We start from the raw sequence: 10,882 nt of genomic DNA on the forward strand, positions 1-10,882 counted from the left end.
ATTTTCTGTTTAATTAATTCCTGACAGTATTATGAGCTGTGCAGGAAACTGAACCACTATACTCCCACCACACCCAACCAAAGCATCAACAAAATAAAAATTCCAGTAATATGCTGCGGTCAGTTATCTCAAGTGGTGATGGAATGTGAGAAAAAATGAAAGCAACATGGAATAACCTATTAAGTACAGCTGATATACTGCAAGAAGAGCAATGCACAGGATTAGAGAAGTTTCACATTTCTAAATAAGCTAAAACCGTTTCATGAAAGCCAGTTTGGTAGATCTTATTTTGCGTCTTACAGATATCGAATCAAAACTTGCAACATTGCAAATTAACTATCTGCAAATGATCAGAGGGACATGAAAGTCACTTTGAAAGATGTCAAATACATGCTTATAATCATTTTGTGGCATTTCCGCTCCCCCTTCCTCCAGTGAACAAAACGTTAGAACAAATACTGTACTGCTTAAGAAATAAATTCACATGAATCTCAAGTAGAAAGTCACAAATTCAAGGTTCATGATTGATTGGCACTAAACTCTCTTGATCTAATTCGAATGCCTTTAAACAGTTGTTGGTTATATCACTAATATTTCCCACCACTTTATTAACTCCTTTATATTAATTATAGTGTTTTCTTCTAGAAATAAAGGATCAGATTGTTTATAAACTGTATCATTTTGGTTTCTAAACAAATTGAACTCAACTCTGATATAATATCAAGAATAGTCTAGAATTAATGTATTACATTGTTCCCATTCACTTGCTGTTTTCAACACTTGAAATATTTGTTTACATAATCAATATAACATGTTTCCATGTTGTAACCTTTGGATCCCATAATAGCTTTTCTTAGTTCCATTTATATTCATTATATTTGACTTATTAACACTTGTGGTAAAATTTCCATGGCAAACTATTAATAAACCAACTTGCTTCTGGTGTTAAATCTCCCTTGCTTCACATTTCATGGGGTATTAAGGTTATTAAGCCTTCTGAAACTCTTGCAATTGACATCATCAATATTTTTGAGAAATTATTCAGAGTTGTATTTCTGGTAGTTGAATAACATACATTGCTTTTAAAAGGCATGAAAAACATGCAAACCTTAAGTCAATAAAGCAGTCATAGACTATAAGAATGGCCATGAAAGTATTATTAAACAGGTTGTTCTTGCGTATACAATAACCATAACAATATTCCATAAATGCAATAAATAAAATATATTTTGAACATTCGTTATAATGTGAATTTTTAGAATAAAACATTTCTATCCAGCAATACAATAGCTATGGTCAAAGGGATAGACTTTTTGGGAGGGACAGAAGGTACTAGGAGGGGGGATTTGGGGAGTTAATCCCAGACAGATACAAGTTTTAGTAAATGTTACACAATTCAAAGGAGGTACATTATTCACAAGAATCAATGATCCAATGGGTTGGGACATGTCAATGGAACATGTAAAGTTCAGAAACCAGGTTCCTATATCTTTGTAATATGGAAAAAATAAAGGTTTTGTAGTGAGTGAGGGTGAAATGTATTGTCGCCCATACTTTAAACTAAATACCCCTTTGTCACACTTTCATAGTTAGAGTTCGGCGAGAGGTGAGACATCATTTCAAGTTGATGACTCAGTTGATGACATAACTGCTTACCCGTTAGTAAAACTGCATCAGTCCAATTGATATAGTAATGCTGTAATGGAAATAATTTTTATCACATTGTAACAGCTGAGGTCAATTGAAGTTAATTCCTTGAGTGAAAAGATACTGTTAGAAAAATAATTGGCTGTAGAAATCAAAGCACGCAACTGAAAAATTCTTTCCATGAGCTCAACTCTACCAAAAAAAAATCTCAAACCATACTGCTGGTATTCAAAAACTTTTGATGTAACTTATTTTAAACCCTTCAGGATATCAAATCCTGGAATGGAAATCTGAATTGTTAGTAATTAATATCTGTGAACACAATAGAGATATTTAAGAGCTCAATTTATTTTTAACCTCCTGTAGTTCAGGTTCCGTTCACTTCTCTTTTAGGCGCTGTTGTGCTGCCCATCATTTCCTGATTGAGAGATAAATCTCACCCGCAAAATACACTGTCACTCCACCTTACAGTATATCATGTGAAGCACTTTGAGTTGTCTTGATAACGTGATAAGGTGCTAGACCAAATGCAAGGATTATTATTATTAAGTCTTATGCTCAGACTCTGCCAATGCTGGTCTGTAAACAATGACTTGTTAGTTCACAAGAGACTCTGTGATTACAGTAATTGGCTTCTGATTTTCTCCCCTTCCCTGTGATTATTCACTTCCCCTCTCTCACTGAATCTTCCTGACAGCTCTGGGAACTTGGCAGTCTGCGGAAAGCGAGAGGCATAAACCCACGTTCTAGCATTTTGTGATGCAGTGCACGAGCACACACTCAATGCGCTCAACTTTCTTTCCACAACCAATAGGTGAATCACTAAACTTTGATCTCATCCAAACCACACAACAGCTACCAGTCTCCACAAAACCCACCAATTCTTATCTTATTTTTAATCAACTTTCCTGGTCTTACTATCATTGCTAATCACCAAAGGAATGCTCACATTTTCTCCACTGCTAAAGTTGTCTTCAGGAAACTTGAAATTCTTATTTCATGTCCAACTCTCCTTTCCCATCAATAACTCTTAAGTCCATAAAATAAAACTCACCCCGAACTATAACTAGAGCTCACATACCTCTCTCACACTCTGGCTTCTCATCTGACAGGTGATTATTCTCTCTCTCTCTCTGGTGACCTTTAAGAAACTCCCTCTATCCCAACACAGCTTTTCTTATCTTTCTCTGTTCAGCTATGCAATAGCTAAATGAACTTTCTTCTCAGCAAACATGGGCTCATTTGAAATCCAGGCAAAAATATTTCAGTAAGCAAGTATTTCTGAAGAGCTGAGATAAAGCAACTGCATAAAAAAGTTCAGTGCATAGCATATTACTTATTTCCCACTAAACATCAACTTACCATAGAAAGATTGACGATAATTGAACACTGTTGTTTCAAAAACTGAAAAGAACGTTGTCTTAGGGGGTTTGGAAAAAATTCTCAGAATTGCGTATCGAATTGCTCGAGTAATTGCAGTTAAAATATAATTGGTATCATTTCGCTAATTTCATCTGAATAATTGCCCATGTTGAAACTGAAGTATTACATTGTCACAATGATGCTTCTGAAACTTAAGACTTCATAAAAAAAACTATCAATGCATGATGATAACCATGCTTTTCCACTCTTTCTGTGAGTAAGCTTTCACATTAACATATACAGTACTTAAAACTTCAAAGTCAGAGTGCTGACAGCTGACTTGACCTGCCTGAAGGTATGGTGCTGCTTAAAGACCAGGCTCTAATCATCATATAGTAATAGTGCCTCCAGAACTATGATTTTGCCGAGAAAATAATTTGTGTAAATTTAAAAGATCAGAATTCAAGTGTACCATGAACTGAATACAGCAAATTATATGGTGCCAGAAATATGTTTCTTTCCCCCTTTTATTGTATGATTAGATTTGGGTGTTAGGTCATCTGTTATGCAGATTTAATTATTCTACGATGTAGACACTTTTGATAATAATATTAATAATAATAATCCACGCATTTAATATAGTACCTTTCATTTTCGGAGGATGCCTCAAAGCATTTCACAGGACTTACTGTGAAGCGAGTCCTGTGAAGTGCTTTGAGATTGCCTGCTGTGTATCTGTAGGCAATGCAGCAGTTAATTTGCACACAACAATGTCCCACAAAGAGCTATGAAGTGAATGACCAACTTTATCTGGAGATCAAGACAAACTCCATTCTCTTTTTGAATTGTGCCATGGGAACTTTAATGTCTACCTGCACAAGCAGACGGGAAATTTGATAGGCAGACTGGATAAATACAGTTATTTGAATCTCAATTTACATATTAGGATGGCATTAGGAAGGAAATGCTGAAAGGATGAGATCAAATTGGGCTGAACAGCTTTCTTCATCCAAATCGCTCTTGTGATCGTGCGGTGAAGTGACTTCAAAAATATCTGCACGCAAACTTGTTTCAAAGACTATCAGGGTTGCAATAGAAACCACTGGGTATTATACATTTGTAGGACTGGGAGTTTACTACCGCAGGAAGCAGTTCTACATTGACCAACGAACCCCCCGTTAAAATTGGTCATTCACTTCATGGCTATTTGTGGAGCATTTCTGTGTGAAAATTGCCCATTGCATTTGTCTACAAAATACACAGTCACTATGTTTTACAGTGTATACTGTGAATGCTTTGAGACATCCTATCAACATGAAAGGTCCTATAACAAATACAAGGATTATTATTCATTATTACATTATGAATGCACCACTGGGCACATAATCTTTATTTAATAAAATGCAAAGAAGTACTAAGAAATGCCAATGAACAGCAGTAGAGTGCAATGTCACTACAAAACACTGGGGTGCACTGCTGCTAGGCTAAAACAGGTTTAGAAATCAAGCCTGCAATCTATCAGTGATGCTTGCAATCTATTCCACTTTGCTGCAAGGTGTACTATCCAGTCATTAACAGAGGCCCATCTCTGGGCAGAGAAATCCAGCAGCTGCCATCTCACCTTGCTCCATTCCTGATGTTTCATTTCAATCCACACAACACAAGTGTCAGTCAGTTTCCTTGATTGCTTGAGGCAAGAGGCCCTTGAAAGAAAAGGAAAAAAGTGGATTAACAAGATGGCCTATTGCCATTTATAGCAAGCTGCTTGCACAGGGAACTGGTGACCGTTGAATCTAATTAAATGGAATACAACTGCAAGCTGATCAAAACGTAAAGTTCTCTTGATTGAAATTCTAATTCTATGAAATTCAAACATATTTCGTCTATGAAATGTAAGATGAAAGTAAAAGATACATCACTGTATCACGTTGATTATGTGTCAATTATAAATACACATATGCAAGTACAAGCACTGTCACCATGACTCTTTGTATGAGACATGAGCCACAATGGTTTGCAGCAATCCTTTAGTTACATCTTTATAATCTCTATAATCACTGGACCAGTGAGAGGAATCCTATCTGCTGTTTTGGAGTTATTTAAAATCAGTATAATTCAGGACTAAAAGGAACATTTCATAAGCAAAAAGGCAAGTTCAAAATGTTGAAATGCTTATTTGTACACATGGAAATAAATCAGTTTCCCTGTTAATGAATGCTTAAGATCGAAATTTGAGTCAGTGGCTATATTGTGCACCTAGTTAATTTCTGTTAATAACAAAACACTGAAATCCCCAAATGGCCTGCGAATAATAAAAATGCAAAGAGAACAATAAAAAATGATTTAAAAAATTAATTTGCCTTAATCTTTTTCTCAGGCTCTATAGGCAGGATATTAACAATTTCTCTCTTTGCATTTACAGATATCTACTGTGCCTCAAGAACTGCAAAAAATGGAATAAGTCTTCAGATTTATTTGTTCACCTCTTGCTTTTATGCTATTCAGCCTTCTTTCTACTACACTATTGCAATTCAAACATCAGGCTTTTTTATAGTGTTTTGTGAATTTGGTTCTTATACAACAGTGGTAATTGTTGGCAAGGGCTGCTGTAAGTTCTTCTCGGCTGAAGTAATGTATTCTCCTCAAAACTTTTTGGCAAAGGGCAATGAGTCCATTCTCACACAAGAAGCCTACAGTTTTGTTGGCATACAATGCTTCCCTTTTGCTTAGTAGGAAGATAATTCTGGGTGAAGAACTAAAGCTGTGGAACGGTTGGCGTTACACAACACCAACATCAAGACACAAATTGTAAAGTGCTCCACATCTAATACCAAAACACAACCCTGAAAATGCTCCTCTATATAAGCAGCAAATGAATAAAACAAGATAGAAATTGTAGTACTTTTTTTAAAAAAGGAATTCCTTTTATGGAAATACAATTGGTGGAAAAAAACACAGAACTAAAATACATCAGCTGCGAAGGAAATATCATTTTAGTTTGTGACTGCCAAAAAGAACACAACAGACCAACATTTTGCTTTACTCAGATATCATATATTTTTAGAGGATCTTTGGCAAAAGTGAACAGCAAAAGGATTCTGATGGTTTTCACAGCAAAATTGGCAATGATGTTCAAAGTAAATTATAAATAAAAAGGATTGCTCAGTCAGATTTTGCAGCATACAAGATTTTGCAGATATCCAGATTCAATTCAGGTCAAGTTTCACTTGAAGAACAGCCTTTCAATTTAGCTCTTTAACATATTAAATTTGACCTGGAAAATAGATTAATATAAGTTATGTATACACCATATGTGTGTGTGTATATACATGTATATATATATTACATTTATTCTCTGACTGCAAAACACATCTAGAATACATTAGAATACATATATAAGAATATACAGCACAGAAACAGGCCATTCGGCCCAACTGGTCTATGCCGGTGTTTATGCTCCACATGAGTCTCCTCCTGCCCTTCCTCAACTAAGCCTTCAAGCATAACCTTCAATTCCTTTCTCTCTCTTGTATCTATCCAGCTTTCCCTTAAGTACATCCATCCTATTTGCCTCAACAACTCTTTGTGGTAACATGTTCCACATTCCCACTGTGTGAAGAAATTTCTTCTAACTTCCCTATTTGATCTACTTGTGACTATTTTATATTGATGGCCCCTGGTTTTGGTCTCCCCCACAAGTGGAAACATCTTCGCTTTGTCGACCCTATCAAAACCTTTCATAATTTTAAAGACCTCCATCAGGTTACCCCTTACCCTCCTCTTTTCCTGATAAGTATAACCTCTCAGTTCTGGGATCATCCTTGTGAATCTCCTTTGCACCCGTCAGTGCCTCTACATCCCTTCTATAATGTGGGGACCAGAACTGCACACAATATTCTAGGTGTGGTCTAACCAAGGTTCTAAAGAAGTTTAGCATAGCTTCCCTGCTTTTCATTTGTATCCCTCTAAAAATAAACCCCAATACCTGGTTTGCCTTTTTTTCTGGCCTTATTAACCTGCGTTGTTACTTTTACTGAATTGTTTATGGGTACCCCAAGATCCCTTTGCTCCTCTAACCCACTTAGGATTTTACTTTCCAGGATGTGTGTGTTGCATGTATTACATTTGATATTGAGTTTTTCATGTTGGGAGGATGTCTCAAATCACTTCAAAGCATATACTGTAAAGCAGAGTGTCTGTGTATTTTGTAGACGAATGAGACAGCCAATTTGGGCACAGCAATGTCCCACAAACGACCATGAAGTGAATAAACATTTTATTTGGACAATAGTTGTCCAGGGGAGAAACCGGGAGAAAGTCTCTTCTCTGTTCATAGTCATCTTGTAGCAATGACCTTGCATTGTAGCAATGAAATCTTTATTGTGTTCCTTACAGGTAAATGGGACCTTGGTTAAATTTCTCGTCCGAAGGATAACACCTCTGTCAATGCAGCACACCATCAGCACTTCACTAGAGTATCAACTCGACTAAATAGGTTCCAAATCCCAATGCGAGAGTTGAACCCACAACCTTCTAACTCAAAAGTGAGAATGCTACCAATTGAGCCTAATTCTGTGTACAATAACATGCAGTTGAGTTTGCACATGTTAAGTCACCTATTGTTATAATCCGCATAATGTTCTACTGGCAGCCAGCCCGGCTGTGCGTGAGATGTTTTGTGCACAGTTGAGTTTGCATACTTTTATAGACATATAATGTTATGATTCGTCTAATATTATACAAATTTGCGGTACCGATAACAAGATATCAAATCATGTTCGACCCAGGGGTGTAGTGTAGCCAGAGTAGTCTCAACCGCATAATCAAATAATTTGTTTCAAGCTACAGTGTAACTCAGCACAAAGCGTGAATATTGTATAAATATTGATAGTTCGCTGTATTTTCTGACTGAATATTTAAGATCAAAAAATAAAAAGTACTGCAGAATTAAGTTTGGAATAAATTATGGTATTTAATAGTAACGGTATTTAATAGTAGTGGGTGCATTATCTTTTGTTGTAATTCATAAACTACACTGCAGAACATAAGTTGGTTTACTTTTGATGTAAAGACAATGGGTTGCAGTTAGCCAAGAACACAATTAAGCAGCAAATTTCAGATGTCTGCACGTGAGTCAGAAACAGACCCTGCGGAGTGGCCCTTGGCCAGACTGGTTTAACCCACAGAGGTGAACCAGTGTGAGCCAAAGATCTTGAATCATAAATGCGATTGAATGTGACTCGCATTACGAGACATAAAGAGGACCTTATTTTCAGAACATGCCAATGCGAAAATTACCTTTGCGTTTTATGTCTTATTCCAAAACTTTTTTTAAACAATGTTGAACACGTCCATAATTTGACTGTTTATGTAACATATTAAAGACTAAATACCTCCCAAGGCTTATACAAATTGAAGTTAAATGAATCTTCCTGACAAAGTACCTTCAATTCAGTCAACACATGGAATTCATTTAAGTCATAACTAAAAAAAAGCGTATGGAAGTAGAGAAAATAAGGGATATTTGCCTTTTATAATCAACAGTCACAATTTTAAAATAGTACATTTATTGGTTACGTCCACTTTATTCCCCTATCTATCCTTACAGCAAAATAATTGACTATATTGTTTTCCCATAATGAGTCTCATTTGAGAAAATAACTCAAGATCCTGCCATGGTCTCTTCCCCACGATACGTCTGCAGCCACCGCACTGTTGCCTTCACTCAGGGAATACTGGTCTGCTTCATGACCCCCTGCCCTATCTGCCCACCATCGGTGAGCAGGTTTTCAGCCATTCTGCCCCCTGCTCTCTGGACCTCTATCCTGGCATCCCTCAGATTAACTCGCTTCCTGCCTCCTGCCCCTCTTTCAAAACCCATATGAAAACGTATCTCTTTGACTCTATGTTTTTGGTCATCTTTCCCTTCTCCACCTATTTTGGCTCCCGCTCCCAGTTCAGGTGCCCATCCAGCACTGTGGAGCACTTTGAGACATTGTGGCGATGTGAAAGGGACTATATCAATGTAAGATTGTATATTACAATTATATATTGTATTTGAGCTTGGGCCTTTGCTGACATCAGTTACTAATACAGGCATTTCTGGAATATGTATAGCTTGGCATTTCTAAACTTAAGTGTAGCCAGGCATATCTTTCCTACAACTCTTTTTTATAAAATTGCCTTCATGATCAGCATTAAGAGCAGCTGCAAGGCTAGCCTCTCTGCACTCATTAATCAACCACTGTTTTCCTGTAGTACTCTGACTCTCAACAAACTCTCTTTGTACGCCCAAACCCATATATTTTGTTCCCATGTATCTCGCTTGAGATTTTTGCTGTTTTACATTAAACCATTTAGAAATTATGCCAAAAAGCAAAAGACAGCAGCAACCTAAACATGGAAGCCCCCGCATATAAAAAAAATCTACAAACTTCGCAGTTTCCTCTTCAATTGTGCTCTCTGTGCAATGAGAAAGCAATTCACAAAGCAATTGCGTTGCATGCCTCGAATCTAAAAGCATTTGTACAATTTTTCTTAGCACATTTTCACAATTTAATGCAAACAGAAAGATGTGTTACTTAGCCTCCGTTTATATTGCTCTTTGTTTGGCCACAAAATACACAGTCAATCCACTTCACAGTGTATCCTGTGAAGCACTTTGAAACAACTTGACACCGTGATAACAACAACAACAAAATTACATTTGTATAGCGCCTTTCACGTCGGGAGGACGTCCCAAGGCGCTGGACAGTGTACAGCATTTCGGATAAGGCACTTTACCAAATGCACTGTAACAAATTATTATTTATTATTGTTGATTCCATTCAATTTTCATCTGGAATTGACGTCAAATACGATTGGATTATACGTCAACTAATTTCACAGTGATCGGGACTGGCAAATATAAATCCAATTTTCTAATCTGAATAGTTCTGTTGCTGCTAGAGATGTCGCATAATTTTTAGTAATATAAAATGGGTATGAGCTTTACAGGAGAATACATGGGAAAATGCAAGGAGTATACGAGGGGAAAAAAACTTGTTTGTGATCTGGGGATATCAAATCCAGAGCTCAAATTCAGTTCCCCTGCCTTAAGAACTGATGTATATCAACACAGATATTTCCACAGACCCACTCCAGTTTTAGTAAGGAAAATTGATGGTATTAATAAGTAAAATTTCCCCACAAATCTGAATTAGAAAATACAGCATGGAATGAGTTTTTGTTCCTTCTTAAGCTTGTAACAATCCTTGTGCCTATTAATAGTGTCAGGTTGATGTTTGTATAAAGCAAATGCACTTAAGTCACTAAGTTTCAACATAGTTTCTGTATACATTCACTTTTGCAACACTTCTGATACCTCAGTCATAATAAGTAGTGAAGAATCACTAAAGTAAATTATTATTGTTGAAATAGTAATACTATATAATTCACTTTGAGATTCTGGTGAGTTTTGCTTGGAAAACTAAACGAAAGCAGACTGCAAATAACCTAACCCCTTGTTGGGCATATAGAATAAGTGTTTGGTCTAAGTGGTGCAGAGCTGATTTATAACGGAAAACGCGAGTGCTATTTTCAGGAATGTGGATCGTGCTGCTGATTAACCCTACGCGGACCCTGTACTTGGGCTATTTCCTTGCTTCTCTCTGCTCAGTATCAAAGTTATTGTTATTATTGTCACTGTATCACACGTTCATGATTGTGATTCATTTCAGATGTCATTCTGATGAATGAAATGGCTTTAATGGCATCTGACATGCGTTACCCCAAACTGATTGTGCTTTGCCATCGCTACCTGAGATTGTGCTGTAGGTTGCGGGTTCAAGCCCCGTGTCAGGAGTTTGAGCTTAGTCTGGACTGACATTCCAAT

The sequence above is a fragment of the Callorhinchus milii genome, unplaced genomic scaffold (assembly GCF_018977255.1).
Source record: "Callorhinchus milii isolate IMCB2004 unplaced genomic scaffold, IMCB_Cmil_1.0 Scaffold17, whole genome shotgun sequence".
NCBI classification, from domain to species: domain Eukaryota; kingdom Metazoa; phylum Chordata; class Chondrichthyes; order Chimaeriformes; family Callorhinchidae; genus Callorhinchus; species Callorhinchus milii.